This window comes from Lactuca virosa, chromosome 6 (assembly GCF_052849685.1).
Source record: "Lactuca virosa cultivar CGN04683 chromosome 6, Lactuca_virosa_CGN04683_v6, whole genome shotgun sequence".
NCBI lineage: Eukaryota > Viridiplantae > Streptophyta > Magnoliopsida > Asterales > Asteraceae > Lactuca > Lactuca virosa.
In genome coordinates, this window is record NC_136431.1 from 194,718,230 (window position 1) to 194,734,035 (window position 15,806).

The window sequence follows — 15,806 nt, forward strand, 5'->3', positions numbered from 1 at the left end:
TCTCCCCCACTTAGGGTTCGAACTACCACCCACTGGTGTTGTAACCACACCATATCTCAAACCGGCTCAACCAGGTACAAACCATTCCCGACTCTTGGAATGTATAACACACATGATGATCTTCAAGATAAGGACCAAGAAAACCTTAAGAGATTTTGAATCTCAGATGAGACCTCAGAAAATTCCAATCATAACCACCTTTAACATTAAGGATTTCATGCAAATGCACAAGCAAAACACCAACTTACTATCCAAAACATACACTCCTCGGCTGCAATCCCAACTGTTAATTCATCGCAAAATCGTCCATAAATACCAAAATGCACCGTTCTCATAGTCGGGATACATCAGAGATAACAAAATTTTTCGCTCCCGATTTGCCTGAAACCATCAGTTAGCTCCTGACCTGCCTATATTCCAAGAAACAGACCCTTGGTCTTATCACGAGGCATCGATACCACACCAATCCTCCTACGAATTCCCACGCAGTCATACAACAGCCAAGCACTGTAGTCAACTAGCCCCATGCTGGGTTTACATCCCAACTCTGAAAGTCACAAGCATGCCCTTTCCTTCTTTGAACTTAGGAAAACTGAAAGGGCATAACCCTGGCTATAGATAGTGACATTCCAATCCATCTGCTAATCACTCATCCCCTGGTCAAACTTCTCGATCCGCTCACGACAACCACTTCTTTCTTGAGTCCCACGGCCCAACTGGAACTACTTGAGCAAGGCTCCTGAGACCTCAAAATCAACTAACTCACCTAGGCCTGCACCATTCAAACCCAAACTGGCATAGCCACTAAAGCATAACAATCACCAGACTAATCCTCAACACGTACAACCATAGTCAAAAGATTAACAGATATACATGTTGGATTATGTATCTAAACCCATAACTATAATTGGTATGTACTTGACCCGATACATCATGGTCCATTTGGGTTGTAACACTCTGGAACAATTTGATAGGATGGATATTTAAGAAAGAGGTTATTTGTGATTTATTAATATATTCTAAGTATAATATATTAATTGAGAAATCATATAATTTAATTAGTATTGATCAAGAATTAATTTGGAATTAATTTAGTGATCAAAAGAGACTAACTAAATTAACGGGGGACTAATTGTGTAAATCAGTGATACATATGGTTTGGGCTATTGATCCATGATGGACTAAGCTTATGTGAAAGTCCTTTAAATATTAGTCCATATGAATTATGGATCATAAGCCTAAGTGTAAGAATTATGGTTTGGTTATGACTCTTGGAATTCTACACTATATATGTATTCCTCTAAAGCCAAAATCATGCACCAAGTGTTCTTAGAAGCTCTAGCTGATTTTGAGTCTCCAACCTCTCTCTCAAAGTCCTCCTCTTGTTATTGGTTTGTTATAAGACATTTGAGGAATCACACTTGAGGTGCTAGCATCTTGAAAGACCAATTCCTACAAGCTACAACCAAGAGGTAATCTTCTAACTTACTTTTATGATTCATATGTCAAATTGTATGCTATTTGTAGGTTTCAAGCTTTGGAAATTTTTGTTGCATGTATAGCTAGAGGAAACTTAGATCCAAAGCTATTAGGGTTGTATGTGCACTATAGGAGTGTTATTGTACCTAAAATCCAATAGTGGTATTAGAGACATGGGTAGTTTTCTGTTATATAGATGCATAGCTAATTGTTCAAAGTTGGAAAAGTCGAAAAACTGCACTCTGATAGGAGGACTCGACGAGTCCATACATGAACGCATCGAGTCCATGCTCTAGGTGATAAACTCGTCGAGTCCATTATCCGACTCGACGAGTTGGATCATCTATTGGAAGTTTTTCGGGTTTTTTGACCTCAAGTGGATTAGAATCATTACCACAAACTGCTGTATCATAAAATTTGTTTTTCTGATATGGTAGTGATTATTCTCATCCTATTAAAAGATAAATTGTCAAATTTTAATATAATTAGTAGTTTATATGATAAAGCTAATTATTTGTAATTTTTTATTTGAAATTATCTTACTACAAGAATTGTATTATGATCAAATTGGTAAAAGATAAAAATGTTCATTTTATAAGTTTATAATTTGATCTAAATGTTTTTTAAGGAGTTACAGACTTGTCTTAAAATTTTGGAACCCAAAAGTTTTTTAAGGAGTTACAAAAACAAGCCATCAAGTTTTGAAGATCAAAAGTTTTTTTTTGAACGGTTTCATAACTTGTCCTCAAGTTTTGGAACATGAAAAGTCTCATTCATAAAAAAAACCATTAACTCCATAAGTTATATATGGAATTCAAAGTTTTTCAAGAATTACAAAACTTGCCATCAAGTTTTAAAAGTTGAAAAGTCTCAATTAAGAAACATGGAATTCAGAGAAACCCTAGTAATTTGAAAAGTTTTCAAAATATAACTCATGGGTTCATAACTTAAAATTAATTAAATAATTTTAATTTGACTTAGCATCTTGAAGTTTTGAATAATTCAATTAACTCTTATGGACTTTATTAATAGTTAATTAAATGTTTAATTAAAATAGTATTACTAAATCCATAATCATAAGGTTTAAGTTTAATTAAATTAAGAGTATAATTTATTAATAGATTAAACCATCAAGTATTTTAAAATTGTAAAATACATCCTTATACTATATAAAATTAAAAGTCTAATATATTATATATGTATAATTAAAAGGTCAGTCTTACCGTTAGTAGGCCTCATTCACGAAGCCAGTCTATAAGAGGGGTACAAGGTTAATGCCTATAAAATGGTGGTTTAATGGGTGTCCACTCTCACCCACCGCTTCCTTGACTGGTGGATGGTCGTTAGTCGAACGGGTAGGATAGGACACAAACTTCCATTAAAGATATAATGAAAATACCAAGTAACTAAACATTTATAAATTCCCAATCTTAGTTACTTAGGAAAAATGTGAATTTGGTGCTAAGCCATGAATTTGCACTTTACACCTTGCTAAGTCGTTAGTGGAGCATGTGTGGTTAACCGGCATACTAATTTGGGACTAGCAAGGGTGGCAAAGAGTAGCTTGGTGTTAATCGAGGATTAATGGAGCGTGTAGGGTTAACCGGCACATTGATTATGTGATATGTAACATCGGGAGTACCAAGCTAATTTGCATGGTTATTCACACCTTGTTTGTAATCCTCGACATCCTATGTCACAACTAGGAATTTTGACGCTTTGTAACAACAACAATGATAACAATGGTAAACCAACAATGTGAAAGCATGCATGATGCTTATTCAATAACAACAAAACTTCAATCAAACACTTTATACAAGCACTGCAAATAGTCAACAAAGAATTGGAAACCCTAGAAATCCCGGTTTAAGTCCATTTTGGACTAGGATTTCCTTATTGGGCCTAATGAACCAATAAGCTTCCAATTTAACTATCTTGAATATAGAACTCTCAAATGGGCCCTAATTGGACCCATATACATGAAACTTAATATTGTGGGCCTTATAAGCCTAAAATGAAGTAGGGTAACTTTAATGGGCCTTATTGGGTCACAACAATTTATATAGCCCTAATGGGCCATAAAAATCATTCCTTGATTTATTTGGGCCGAAAATTACTTAATTAAATCATAATATGCGCTTAAACACAAAAAGCCCAATATTCTTTCTTTCCTTTCTCATCATCTCGGCCCAACAACACAAGAGAAGGAGGAGTTGACTTTCCATTGCCACCTCCTTATTACATTTTGGGTCTCCATGCATATAACTCATGTTTCCATGCAACCATCTCATCAACACTCTCTCTTCTCCTCTCTCTTTTCTATCCTCGGCCGAGACACACACATACACACACACATTTCATCCAACTTTTTTGAAACAAACTCTCTCAAAGAACTCTCTTCATTCTTCATCAAATTTTCGAGAATCAAGGGCTTTTCAAGGAAATTATTCCACAAAATTCATCATCTAGGGTAAGTTGATGTTTAATCTATGATCTAACTACTTCATCTTATCAAAAACCTCCTTCTAATCTATTCAAACTCATGATCACCATCTTAGAAGCCTCTAAGTTCGAGATCTTCCAAGAAGACTTGCTAGGATCGAAACTTTCTTCATTTCCTCTTCAAAAACCGAACCCACAACTCAAGGTGAGCTTCATACCCCTCTCTTTTCGGTTTTTATATGTTTTATGGGGGAGAATACAAGAAAATGTGTAGATCCATGTGTATGTGTATGCTCTGTATGATTTTATGCATGTATGTGTGATTTTATGTGTTTTTGTGATGAACATGTAACCAAAAAGGGAAGATATCTCGAAACCTATGACATAAGAAGGAAACCAAACATGATCTAAGTTATTTTACACTAAACAAGTCAAGAGTATTAACTTATAAGATTTTGATAAACATATTTCACCACAAAACTCATTTTTGGACTTAAATTGTCAAATATACAAAAGTTGGGTTAAAAATTGCCAAATCACGGTTTCTTAAAGGTCAAAAGGGTCAAAACAGTTTCAATAATTGTTTTTATGAACATTATGATCTTCAAAGGACTTAAAATGTAAATATTAGCTTAATGGGCTAAATTTTGGGCTTTTCGGCCAATAAGCCCAAAATTGCGAAAATATGACTTTTAAAGGGGCTGAAGTGGTAATTTCCTCAAAACAGGGGATAAAAACTGAAATAAAACTATTTCAAGGGTTAAAAATGCTTTTCATTTCAAAAAAAAAAAGATCAAAAATGTAAAGTTTTTGGATTTTGGGCAAAAATTGTAAAAATTGCAAAAAGTTGGGCTTTAACCGGAAAATACTATTTTGTAAGGGCTGAAACTGTCAACAAAATAAGTTTTGAGTTAAAAATATCATTTCAACAAATCTATGATGCAAAAGTGTCAAGAAAATGTTTTAAGGGCTTAAAATGACTATTCTTTTATATAAAGGACTAAAATTGCTACTTTAAAAAAAGATAGGGGCTGAAAAGGTCAAACCACTATTTTGAAACCAATTATTTTATTTATAGAACATTGAGTCAAAAATACTAATCTATGGCATACAAAAATCAAAAGACAAATACACGTATAACTCCAAATATCGTTATAAACAAATCGCTCGGTCTTGAGTCGATACCAAAAACAACAATCGTTCAATCGAACCCTCCAGTAGTTATGCGATACCTAAGACCAATAAACATTCGACACTTGGGCTTGAAAGTTTCAAATCATGCGTGTTGGACCTTGCAAATCCATTATCATGATCTTTGGGGCCCAAGGGATAACGATTATATGTTATTGGGCCTTCTATGACCCAATGCCATATAAAGGGACCTTCAATGGCATTTATGTGCTATTGGGCCCTAGTGGTCCACTAGTATTGCTAGTAAGGTCAAAGTAATCAAATGCGAGATGGGCCAACGTGTCCTTCGCATCCCCGACAGCCTAAGGTAACACTCGATAGTAGCAGGACTTCGTACTCCTCTTCTTTTCGTTGGCTAAGGCTTATGAGTAATCAAAGTAAACAGATTCAGGTCGTGAGTCAATAGTAATCAAGTGGTTTGGATTAAGTGAGTAACAATGGACGGCACCTCTATGGGCCATTCGTAGTTGGTAGTTATAACCAGTCTTTACCGGACATTGTTATAACGACTCACTAGTATTGTTAATATCCGACACCACCCGAGTAATCAAGGAAGAGTAATCAAAAGTCATTCGTTTTTGGCAGTATAATAATTAGTAAACAAGTATATCTTTCGTCATCGGGAAACATCGGGTTTTCCGGGTAAATCAACACCACTCTCTCGTAATTTCTATAACTATAATACAAAACTCCCTTATATATATATATATATATATATATATATATATATATATATATATATATATATATGTTTTGAAATCATTCATGCATCAACCTATGGATCTTCACACATTGATAAACTATTATCTTTTCAGAAAATATCGGATTTTTCTAGGTTTTACAACTTACACAAATCATTTTCACCACAACATTGCTTATGAACTCACCAACATATCATATGTTGACGTTTTCCAAAATAACTTGTATTCTCAGGTAACAGGTAAGCGGAAGGGTAATGCTAAATATATTAGGATGTTATGTTTTGAAAACTCTGAAACAATGCTATGAATGTGTAATATTTAAAACAATGTACTAGATGTAAACAATATCAGTTGTAATGTATTGATGCATGGTCATGTTTATGTTATGTTTCATGTATATTCATTGTGATGGTATTCAATTTAAGTCACGCGAGCCCCCATACGTTTCCGCCGTCTGGTTTTGGGGGTGTGACATCCTAGTCACAAACATGAAGGGGATAATAGAGATTAAACATGTCATTGAAAAGTTCAATGAATCTCAAAGATTCTAGGAATTTCAATTCATTTAAAACCTAAAATTCATTTTCGGTTTTCATGGTGGAAATTGGTAAATCGTCATTTACCTACCTTCAAATATTTTGCAATTGGATTACGACATCCCTCTTCCGAATTGTAAAATATTGTGTTGGGTCCTAGCCTTAATATTTCATTTTGGGTGTTATATTAAGGACTTAAATCATCTAACTTGAATTTCTCCCTATAGATGTCTAGTTCTGACAACTATGGTCTTCCCGAATCGTTTGAATATAAATTTCCTTAGAAAGATGATATTCCACAAGACGATCGAGGTGAAAGATTAATCACTTCTTCATGCTGTAGTGGAACTTCACTTCATCCACCTCCTCCAATAATTCTCCCTAACCCACATATTCAAGAACTTGAAAAGTTCAAGGTCACTCAAACCCTATTGGCAAGCAAACACTAAGATGGAAGGTCTGTGTGTGCACATGTCTTGGAGATGAAGTCACACATTAAAAGGATGGGAATGTTAGGAGTCGTTGTCTCGAGGAAGTTGGCTGTTAACTTGGTTCTTCAATCACTTCCTAAGTTATATAGTGAGTTCATTAAAGATTACTATATGACAGACCGCAACATGTCCCTTATCGATCTTACCTATTTGCTAATTGATGCTGAATCAACAATGATTTGGCGCACTGGTAAAGAAAATTTGATTGGAAGATCTATTTCCCAAACTTCCATGGACAATAACAATGGAAACATTAGAAGTCCAGAAAAGATTTCTCTTTCCAAGGAAAATGGAAAGGCTAAGTCTAAGATTGTCCCATGTACCATTCCGAAAGAGTCTGTTTGCTTCTATTGCCAAGAGAAGAGGCATTGGTTACGAAGCTACCATATCTACCTGAAGGACCACAAGGATGGTAAAGTCAAAATGTTTGACTCTGCTTCAGGTAAGTCAGTTATCTAACTCTATTAAGTTCTTGTTTGTAGATTCTTAATACATGATGAGACAAGATTGCATTTTGATATGTTTGTAGGATCGAAGAAAAGAAAGGAAGCTTAAAGGAAGAGTAAGATGAGTCTGGTCGCGAAGAGATGGATTTCGATCGCATGGTTCGATGATCTGATTTGTGAGCTGCTATTAGGAGTGATGATAGGTTGCTTAGGAATATGTAATAACATAGTTTTCATTTGTAATTGTATTGTAAGGACAAGGTTTCTGCGTTTTATAAATAAAGAAAATATTTGTTTTATCTCATTTATATTTCGTTGCAATGACATTTGTGAAAATTGATGTTTGTATTTTTCTATTTTTAGCAATATGGATTTGATTCTTTCGTTTGTGGTAGTGTCTAAATTTACCAAATAAGGAAAGATTCTTATCAACCAAGTTTCATTTGGACTGAAACTTGGAATCATGCAACTTGTATTGTATGATGAATGAGAACCTTCATATTTGGGAAACTAAGACTAATTCCTTGATCACATGTATATGTGAGTCAAGTGAAGGATTAAGGAATCTAGTACAAATTGTTGTGCACTGGTCAGGTCCACCACAAAGAACAATAAGACTATTCGTTATGATTTACTAAAAGCTTGGTAAATATGGTTATGCTTACAAGATTAAGTGTGATTTTGAATCATTGAAAAAGTTTCAATGTATAGCAGAACGAATAAAAGGAATCAAACAGGCAGAAAGAATAAAAGTTTCTCCAATCTGAAAGGAAAGAACACTTTAGTATCATGTTTTATGATAATTTGAATGATTATGAAAACCATATCACAATTGATCCTCTAAGGATACCTTAGTGCATTTGTATGACTAAGAAGAGAAATCGGGAATTGTTGAAATGGTTAGATCAATTAAGGTGAGTCATACTTTGTTCCAAAATCGAGTCTTAGAGTTATTCTCCAAGATTATGAAATGAGTGACATATCTTAAGTAGGTTATAACACATTCAAATTGGTAGTTGTGATGTTTTGGATTAAACAAAGACCAACTAAGACCAATTGTTTGAAGTTTTATTCTTGATAAGAATCCGCACTAACTCTTGAATATTTGTTTGTCAAGGAATGTTTCCTGAAAAGAGAATCCTATAAGAGGACAGTGGGAGTCTTAAACATCTTGAATAGTTTCAAGAACTAATTAAGAATAAAACCTATTGTTTATTACAATCACACGACTTGAGGTTTGTAACCTATCGTGTTGACATATTCTTGTTTTCGTGCCCATTCCAGTTGAAGTTGACAATGCATGTGAGTTCTATGAGTGATCAATTGTTTGCATAACAACTTGGAAGCAATGGTAGGCCCTTGTGTTACTAGGTGGCAAGAAATTAAGATTGAATAAGTTCAGTCCATATGAGTTTGGATTTGTCACTAACCTTCTCTTGTGATTATGGTTATGACAAATTCACATGGATAGGATCACATACACCATAAAATCTAAGTGTCATAAGGTTTCTCTCCAATTCATGAAAATGATTGTGAGGAAACGCTCTCACTAAGTAGATTTTAAGGAGATAGCATTTGTGATATTTGCATTCTCAAATTCGATTATGATTACGTCATCGCTCTTCATAGTTCGAATTGTGAGAAATGGAAAAAGGTCTATTCATTTGAGACTTATTACTGTAAGTTCTGAAATTGGTTATGTTGAAACATAAAAGTGACCCTCTTAAACTTAATCCAAACCGCAGCCTCTCTCTTATCCGCAACCAATCTCTCATCAGCAGTCAAGTACCGCAACCGCAGTCGTCGTCATCAGCACTTAGTCTTAGTCTTTTATCTGTTTTTCTTAAAGTACTTTCTTTTATCCAATGTGGCCTACGTGGCAACTCTTAACATATAGGACTTTTGTAACCTTAGAGACTCTATAAAAGGAGCTCTCTCTTTCTGAATGAAACACATCTCCCTACACATCTTGAATCTCATATCTCTTGAAATTCATAACTTACTCATCTCCTTCTTACTCTCTAAATTATAATCTGAAATATATCAGATTTAAACCTCTCCTTCTGAGCAAGTCAGTCTTGACTTAATCACTAAGTTTGATCACACTCACTAACTTGGTCTGATTGCATTCCTCGTTAAGAGTCAACTTAAGTGTATACTTGATATAATACTTGCTGTCTTTTATATTTCCTTATATTTCCGCACCTAACCATCTAACTATCTAACTCTAACTTATATTATTGTTGAGCTTTATGATCCTTTGAGATAAACTTTAATTTCCACAATATAAACTTGTTCTAACGTTTGTTCAAGTGTGTTTCTCAAGTTTTTCTCTCATTAATTGATATCAGAGCCAAAGTGGTTGCCTTCTGAAGCAAAACTCTGATTTTCAAAAATCCTTCTATACTACTGAAGCTCATTTCTTAAAAAAATAAAAAAATACTTTCAAAACAAGGAAATATGGCACAAGCATTATGTCTCAATGTTTCCAACAGTGTTGGTGGTTCTAATAGAGCACCAATATTGGTGGCAAACGAATATCATCACTGGTCTTAGAGGATGGAAAGATACTTAAGGAGACTTGGAAGAGATGTATGACGATCTGTAGAAGAAGGACCACATGTCCCTGTTCTTACACCAATTCAAACCGACGGTGCCACAGCCAGACTAGGAGGAGGTTAACCAGCCCTGAATCGTCCCACCAAAGACAATCTCGATAAAATGGAAAATGACGTTGTTGCTTTTTATGAGATTTCTTGTGGAGCTTCTCCCGACAACTTCGACATTATCATAAACTGCAAATCAGCAAAAGAGATCTGGGATGTTCTCAAAAACTTATATGAGGGTTCAGAACAAGCTCAAGATAAGAAGCATACTACCGTACTCAATGAGTTTAACAATTTCAAAGCTCATACTGGCGAAAGTTTGGAAGACTCCTTCAAAAGGTTCAACCTGATTGTCACTAAATTATCTAATGCTGGCACGGTTCGAAGCAACCATGAGAAAAATCTTCAGTTTCTCAATGGTTTGGGAAGACACTGGACGACTGCTAAGATGATAGTCCAAGGAGATAGAAAGATCCATTCTTTATCTCTCTACAAGCTCTACGGTGAACTGGAAGCACAAGAATCCACTGTACTCAAAGATTGTGCTGACTTCGGATGACCATTTGCTCTTATAGCACAAGCACCACATACTCCATCTTACTCTTCCTCGTATGACAATCCTTCGCAGTCATACGAAGTTGACTCAGAGTATGATGATGAAGAAGAATTTCAGAATGCTATTACTCTTGTTAGCTAACAGTTCAACAGACTACCACCTTCTTCTTTTTGTAAAAATCAGCAGTTCAACAAACCTCCATTCAAATGCAACTTCAATCCTCAAAACAATCATTCCCGTTTCTCCAAAAACACTCACCCACCACCGCAACCTCACACCACTAAACCCAAAGAGGCACCGAAGCCCATCAATCCAACTGACTCTGGTACCTCTTTAGAAGATAAAAGCGATGTTGTAATCTGTCACAAATGCAACAAAGAGAATCACTTGGCCAAAGATTGCAAAGCTAATGTAGTGAAAGATAGAGCATTCTATCTTAGAATGGCTCAAGAATTGGAGGAAAGGGAAAAAGCAAGGGCATATGCAGCCCATGTAAAAAGAGACCATCAAGTTTGGTCATCTGGAGATGAGGATGAAGACATCAGCAACGTCAAGGGAAAAGGCAAGACACATGTGCTGCATAGGGCATAGCATGCACGACTGTCAACCCTTCATAGACACTCTTAATGACACATGTGCTGCCGTCCTTACAGACTATAACAAAGCTCTAGATGAGAAGAACATAGAGTCCCAAGAGATGTTTCACGTAAGAGGACGACTGGACAACAAAAGACTCAAAGTAGCTATATTAGAAAATGACTTAGAGTTAGAGAAATATGCAAGAATGTGAGTGAAACACAATTAGAAATAGCTTTGAACCAAAGAGATTTAGCTCAGAGTGAAATTGTATGCGTAAATCTTTTAATAGAAAAACTGTTCAATGAAAGTGAAGCTATTGAAAATCTTGTGAACAATGGAACCATATATAACACCTATAATTGGGGTTGGTCCAATGGATATCCTACCACAAAGGATTCCTCACCCCGGTTTAACAAAGATCGACTTTATATCCCTCCTGAACGAGAGTTCCATTTCCCAGTCAATGACAAAACCTTTCCCGAAGACATCAGAACTCACTTCGGTAGACTTCAAAACCTAAGTAACAATTGTGTCATTGAGGAAATTTTGCCTGAATTTTCAGGTCACTCAAGTGATCAAATCCCTATCTGTGGCACAATCTATTCCAATTCTCAGACTTCATCAGTTGTTCATGAGGAAATTGTCATAGATAGTCCCGAAGTCTCAATGGACTTTCCACTTCTGCCCTCCGACCGCAGTGTCTCTTACTGCAGTCATGAATCAAAGTCTGTCCATCTGCTTGTCATCAAGTGTCCCATAAAAGTCTCAACTCATACTTACTCTGCGCTAGTAAAATCTTCCTTACCACAAACTGTAGTCAAGAGTAATGTGACTATTCAGCCAATTCATCATGAAATTACCATTGAAAACTTTGAAGTGGGTCAGTGCTCCCAAAATCCCGAAACGTCTAGTTGGGATGAATCAAGTCCTCGTTTTCAAAAATTATCAAAGGTTTCCAGAAAACCACAACTGAACATCAATGACTGCGGTTCCCCAAAAACCGAGGCTAAAAAGGCTTTCAAAATCCCAAAATCTAAGAGTCCAGAAAAGTTTGTTTTCTCAAATTATCTTTCAAAACTCTCTTCAATCAAGAAAACAAACAAAAGGAAATGTACAGTCTCTAAAACCATTTCAAAAACATCTGACACAACCCAAAATAAAGTAAAGTCTTTTCGAAGCAATGGTTTTCAAATCTATTCCTCAGATGACCCAAAATGGAAAGGGATTTTACCAACTCCGATACATTTAAAATCACATCAAAGTTTTAAGAAATCACTTTCCAAAAGATCTTTGCGTTCTCCCACTCCTGCAAAACGTACTTTTTCAAATCCCAACCGCACTCCTGTCAAATGTCACTTCACGCGGACCGGTCTCAAGCCTACTTCTTCATTCGGACCGCTGACATAAAAAGTGTCAGGGTAAATGACAAAATTTATGTATGTCAATGTAGTTGTCAAAGAAATTCATCTCATATCAACTATCGTTCTTTTCAAAAACCTCGTAAGTTTTCTAAATCTCACAACACTCCAAAAATTCACAAACACCCAGGACTAGGTCTAAAAGTTGACACGAAAACTGTCCCTGCAACCTCGACTCATGCATCAATTAGAAAATCATTCGTTTTCCCAGGCTCCAAACTTGTTTAGATGCCCAAACTAACCGTGTAATTCTCAGGCTATGTGCAAGGAGGAACAAGAAGAATAATGGTTAATTGACAGTGCCTGCTCCTTGCACATGACCGGAAGGTTGGAGTACCTTCGGGATTTCAGGCCAATTTGCAATGGTGGAAACGTCACATTCGGCAACAATGCGAATGGAATAATCTAAGGTTATGGTGTTTTTACTACATGAAACTTCTCTATTCAAAAGGTTGCTTACGTAGAAAGCCTCAACCACAATCTCATCAGTTTAGGACAACTATGTAAAGCAGGCCACAGGGTTGAATTTGGCAACGAATACTGCTATGTAATGACAAGCGATAGAAGCACCTGTTTGATCAAATCCAAGTTCGAAGGGACCATGTATCCTTTGGACGTTTATTTGATCATTGGGAAACCGCAGCTATATGATTCCTATCCAAAGTAGTATCTGAAGTCAGCTGGCTATGGCACCGAAAGCTAGCTCATCTTAACTTCAGGTACATCAATAATTTGGTCACCAGAGAACTCGTCCGAGGTCTTCCTATTCTCAAATTCAAAAATGACACACTCTGCTCAGCATGTGAATGTAGCAAACAATCAAAGGCAAGCCATCCCATGGTGATTGATTCTTCAATTTCTGAACCACTGGAACTCTTACATATTGATCTTTGCAGTCCATCTACCGTAGTCAGTCTTCATCACAAGAAATACATACTGGTTATAGTTGATGACTTCACTCGTTTCACTTGGGTTTTCTTCCTAAGACTCAAATCCGAAACTCCACAGATACCGATCAATTTTATCAAAGAAATTGAACTTCATATCAAATTACCAGTGCACCACATCCAAAGTGATAATGGAACCGAGTTTACCAATCATCTCTTAAACAATTTCTTGGTTTCAAAGGGCATCAGTTACAACTTCTCACCTCCCTACACACCGCAGTAGAATGGAGTAGTAGAGCGAAGAAACCGAACTCTGGTAGAAGCAGTCAGATCTATGCTTAACTTCGCACGCCTTCCTCTCTACTTTTGGGCCGAAGCAGTGGCCACATCATGCTTTGTTCAAAACCAAAGAATTGTTTGCAAGCGTCTCACTAAAACTCCATATGAGGGCCTTAACAACCGCAAGCCAAACGTCCGATTCTTCCACATCTTTGGATGTAGATGTTTTGTGATCAATAAAAAAGATCATCTTAACAAGTTTGCACCGAAGTCTGATGAAGGCATCTTTCTTGGCTACTCAACAAATAAGGTAGCTTATAGGGTTCTCATTAGACGCACAAGACTAATAGTCCAAAGCTTCGACGTCAAATTCGATGACTATTACGTCCGTAAAATTTCTCCATCAACCGAAACCAAAGCAATTCTGGAAAGTGATATTCCTGCCTCTTCGGGTCCATTAAACATAGATGAAGTAAACTATGATGATCTCTTTGACCCTGTAGAGACTGCTAAGTTATCCGAAGTTCTTGTGTCCCCAGAAGCTCAACAACAGCATGCCGATGTATCTGGTCCATCTCTATCCGATGAAGTATCACTCAATACTTCCACATCTCCGGTTGAGGGGGAAAGCTCTACTCTGAATCAAGTGACAACCATCGAGGTTCCAGTACTTGATGATGTAGCTCCAGTTCCTATCCGCAACAGATCTCTGCCCTCAAATGTTTCTTCTGACTCAGATGATGAAAATATAGAGAACATTGACACAAGAACTGACTCAAGGATTATCACACTTACAACAATCCAGGGTGAACCTTCTCAGGTTCAAGGGGAACTCCCGTCCGCAACCCAGGGGGAACCTCCATCATTTGCTCAAGAAAACTCTAATCCCACTTTCCCAAATCAAGACAACTCAGCGGGCTGCACACAAGTCCAGGGGGAACTGCCATACCCAACCGCAGAGTGTTCATATATTGAAGATATTCCTTCCACCCCAGCCGCTGACCATCTACAACCCCGTCTACATGTATGGACGAAGGATCACCCACCGGGTCAAATCATCGGAAACCCATCAGCACGCATTCAAACTCGATCCTCACAAGATTTATCTGGTCACTGTCACTATGTAGCATTTATGTATTCGGTCGAGCCCCGAACCATCAAAGAAGCACTAATGGAGCCTGATTGGATAACATCAATGCAAGAGGAACTGGAAGAGTTTAAAAGAAACAAAGTGTGGTAACTCGTTCCGAAGCCAAAAGGACACACTATTGTTGGTACCAGATGGCTGTACAAGAATAAATTGGATGAATCCGGTGCGGTAGTCCGAAACAAAGCGAGACGAGTCGCTAAGGGGTATAGTCAACTTGAAGGTGTTGATTATGATGAAACATATGCTCCAGTAGCCAGGATGGAGGCCATAGGCATCTTCTTAGCGTATGCAGCTCACAAGAATATAAAGGTACATCAAATGGATGTGAAGAGTGCTTTCCTGAATGGTGAATTGAAAGATGAGGTTTATCTTCAGCAACCTCCGGGCTTCGAATGTCTTGAATTCCCATATTACTGTTACAAGCTTGAAAAAGCAGTCTATGGTCTAAAGCAAGCACCAAGAGCATGGTACGAGACTCTCTCTGAATTTCCTATCTCGTCCGGATACAAAAGAGGAGTGATTGATCCCACCTTGTTTATAAAAGCAAATGATAATCACCTTATGCTTGTACAAATATATGTGGATGATATCATCTTCGGATCAACTGATCAGGGGATGGTGGATGAATTTGCAAAGCTCATGACCAACAAGTTCCAAATGAGCATGAATAGAGAGATTAACTTCTTTCCAGGACTTCAAGTGAAACAAGTCCCTCAAGGGATATTTATCCATCAGGAGAAATACATCTCTGAACTGCTGAAGAAATTCTCAATGGACAAATGTTCCTCAGCCAAGGTCCCCATGGCCTTCGGATATAAGATTTCTGCTGATCCTTCCGGAAAATCAGTAGATCACAAAACTTATAGAGGAATAATTGGCTCGTTGATGTACCTCACCGCAAACCGACCAGACATTGTCTTTGCAACAGGAGTATGCGCATGATAACAAGCCGATCCGAAAGTAGCTCACATGACCGCCGCCAAGCAGATTCTCAGATACTTAAAAGGCAGCAAGTCTCTAGGCCTCTGGTATCCCGCACGGAACG